A 3,687-nucleotide genomic window follows, 5' to 3' on the forward strand; every position below is an offset into this window, starting at 1 on the left:
GTGGAGGTATTTTTAGGAATGCCGACGGAACCTCGTTTAGGTAGCTTTGCTCAAAATCTTACCACTACTTCTTCCTACATTGCTGAGTTGCATGCTGCAATTTTGGCTATTGAAATTGCCTATGAAAAAGGCCGGCATAGTCTTTGGTTAGAGACAAGATTCTCAATTGGTTCTGCTTGCTTTTAAAAAGAAGTCTCATGTATCTTGGTAATTAAGAAACGTATGGATTAATTGCCTAGAGTTAATTAAGAATATGAATTTTTTTGTATCTCACATCTATAGGGAGGGGAACTCGTGTGCGGATGGTTTGGCTAATATCGGTCTAAATTTATCTCGCATTTACTTGGTTTCCCTTACTTCCCGATTGTATTTTGTCCGATTATTCTAGAAACAGGCTTTGTTTGCCTAATTTTCGGTTTGTTTCCTTTTGAGAAGGTGTAGACTTGGTTCCCCTTCTCTTTTGTGTATCTTTTTTATTTTCAATGAATGGGTAATGCTCTTTGCATTACCGTTGCAAAAAATCTATAAATAGGAAATATTTTGTAATTTTATAATTTGAAGTTGTTTTTATATTTTTTGATGATCCTATTTTTTTCAAAAACAAACAACTATAACAAACAGATACAATGATCTTTAAAGTGATTTTTTTAAAAGTTATTATAAACCTCGTAGGGCAGTTTGTTAAGCATTAAAATAAAAATAATTTTGACATTCAATAATATATTGATTTTCTTTAGAGATTTTTTTAAAAAATAGAATCAATTTTGTTCTTTCAACAAAAATATTATATTTTGTATTTGTTTATCATAATAAAATCATTTTTACAAAAAATAATTTAAATTGTTTAGATTTTTTGTTGCAAAATCACATCAATTTTTTGAAAGTTATTTTCTCTCATCTAAATAGGATTTTAGTTACAAAAGACACAAAAGGGTAAATATATTTTGAGGTGGCAAAAGATTAAGATGAGGCAAAATTGTATTTTTGTTGGTCATTAACTTCATAGTTATAGTTATAGAGAATAAATTGTTTTGAACTCTTTAGATATTTAGAAGTTGAATTACCTGGAAATTTTGTTCGATTGCGATTAAGATTCACTTTGTTTATTCTTTTAAAAAAAAGTTTAAGTTAGTGTGTTTTATCAAGTGGGTTTGTTTTAATTTATTTTTAAGAGAGAAAAAATAGGGGGAGATTGAAGAAAAAGACTCAAAACGATATAATTTTGATGACGTGTAAAAATATTAAGAAGGGGTAAGATTGTATTTTTGGTAGACATTAAGATTCATAATTAGAGAATAGAAGAATAGATTGTTTTGAACTCTTTAGTATTTAAAAGTTTAATTATAGAAAAATTTGTTTTGACTGGGATTAGAATTAAGTTTGTTTATTCTTTTCAAAAATATCAAGTTAGTGTGTTTTATCGAGTGAGTTTGTTTTAATTTATTTTTAAGAGATAAAAAATAGGGAGAGATTGAAACAAAAGACACAAAATGATATAATTTTGATGACGTGTCAAAATATTAAATAGGGGTAAGATTGTATTTCGGTAGACATTAAATTTCATAATTAGAGAATAGATTCTCAAATGAGACAATTTAAACTTTGAAACTTTAGATTTCATTGTTTGGTAATATGAATATTTAATCCAACGAAGTATGATGTGTTTGGAAAAGAGTCAACATAGTTGGTTAAATGGGCAAATATTTGTGGTGATTTGAACTTGCAGTGAGTACAATATTAAAAATTAGGGTTTAGACTGTTTACCGTATACATTGGGAGTGATCGCAAGTGGGTTATTTGTAGCCTTTTGTGGGATTTCTTTAATGTGACTTAAGCCTTAAGCAAGCTGGGCCATAAGTCTTTTTACTAAGCTCTAGATGCTTCTAGAAGCTGGTTGAGGCGGCGCCTTTGAGAGGACGCGCCTAGGCCTCAAGGGGCCTTTCCGGAGGGCGCTCACGCCTCTTGGAGGGCACCAGGCCCTTAGGAGTTAGGAATGTTATGACGGTCCACAAGCACGAGCCTTGGGACGAGACGAAGTGATGAATCTACGGGGTTGATCATTTGTATGAGTTTATTTGTTCTTTCGCTTGCTTGCTTACGGGGCGGTGTCCTTTGGTGGGACACGCCCGGGCTTCAGGGAGCCTCTTGAAGGGCACCGGAGTCCTTAAGAATATTATGACGATCCAATGAAAATTATAGCTTGTTTCAAAATGAGGTAATATGAACATAGTTTGCATTAGTTAATTCTATCATCTGATCTTCCGCTAAGTGGTTGTGATTGGGTAATAGATATAATCTGATTGGAATTACTCTCAGCGATAACTATAAATCGTACAACCTCCTAAATAAGTAATATGTCCGTGAATGTAATCATAATGGTTTCGATCTGTTTTTCAGTTATCCATATATTATATTATGGAAACACTAACATTAACAAGAAGAATAGAAGATGAAAATGATTAATTTTTTGGACAAAGAAGTTCAATTCATATATTAAATATTTAGTAAGTAAGAATAAATCCCCACAACAAATCTTAATTGAGATAAATAAAATTCCAAATTACACATAAATATTGTACGCTATGCTTTCAATAGTGTAAACTATAGGTAACACAAATAATTGTCATGAATTGTTAGATTACTTTTGAGAATACAATATCTTCACTCTAGAGATCAATTTCCTGAGAGCTTTGACAAACGATGCAATGACGATGGCCCAAGAGATCAAAGGGATGATAGATGTCCATGAAAAAAGACGAACTTCTCCAACCAAAGAAGAACATGCTAACGTAAGTATGAATAAGATCCCAAAGATGCTGCTTTGAATAGGGTGCATTGTCGTAATACGAAATAACTCTAATTGAATAAAGCAAACAAAATTGACGAGTGAGAGCATGATGATATTCTCATATTTTGAGATGAAGTTACCACCATATGATGATGTCTTTAGTGCAGGGAAGATAACCAATACCAAGCATAGTATTATTGAGAGCTCGACCACGTAATTTATGTACCTGTGCATGTTAACATATATTCATGAGATTGTTTGAAAGATTCATGAAAACAGCTTACAATAAAAATAGCTTATGCAATAAGCGCTTGGGGAAAATAAGTTGTTTTTATCTAAATAGACCCTTTGTGTCCTTCAAAATATTATTAAAAGCCGAAAATAATAGTAGAATTGTGTGAGGGTATGTATATTAAAGAGATTGAGTACCTTGGGGAAGATTCTTCCATCACAACCACTTCTTTCATGCTTTTTTCACAATCGCTGTAAACAATGAATATATATGTTCATAAGATAACATAAGAATTGAAGAAAAGAAGAAAAACAAAAAAAGAGATTTATAGGAGGAAAAATTAAAAGGGACGGATTACCTTGTGTTAATTGGATCAGAGCACTTAGGTTCTCCCATCAGAGGAATAACGATTATAGAGAGAGCTTTCGGTAGATAATTTTTTTTATCAAGGGTTAACCTACGAGAACTTATATATACTCTATGCCGTAACAAACATCCCAAGTTAAGTGCCCACAAGTTTTAAAATCTGTTTTCAAGCTTAAATATCAAACATTTTGTTTTAATTTTCTATTTTTTTTAAAATTAATTTTTTTATTCATTAAACATTTCATTTAACTTTTTTATTAATTTTTAGTTGAATTAATTAATGTCAAATTTAATTCAAGAT

The 3,687-nt window shown here is 31.2% G+C and overlaps 1 long non-coding RNA gene across 1 annotated transcript; it reads right to left on the reverse strand.

Moving 5' to 3' along the window:
* Positions 1-2,459: 2,459 nt before the first annotated feature.
* LOC146899334 (uncharacterized) lies at positions 2,460-3,273 on the reverse strand. Its single transcript, XR_015023612.1, has 2 exons — positions 3,218-3,273; positions 2,460-3,014 (listed from the first exon to the last, which is right to left on the reverse strand). It is a non-coding gene; the product is annotated as an uncharacterized LOC146899334 (long non-coding RNA).
* Positions 3,274-3,687: the final 414 nt, after the last annotated feature.

This window comes from Medicago sativa, chromosome 8, assembly GCF_051527215.1.
Source record: "Medicago sativa cultivar Bolivia chromosome 8, Bolivia_mono, whole genome shotgun sequence".
In the NCBI taxonomy this organism is placed as follows: Eukaryota; Viridiplantae; Streptophyta; class Magnoliopsida; order Fabales; family Fabaceae; genus Medicago; species Medicago sativa.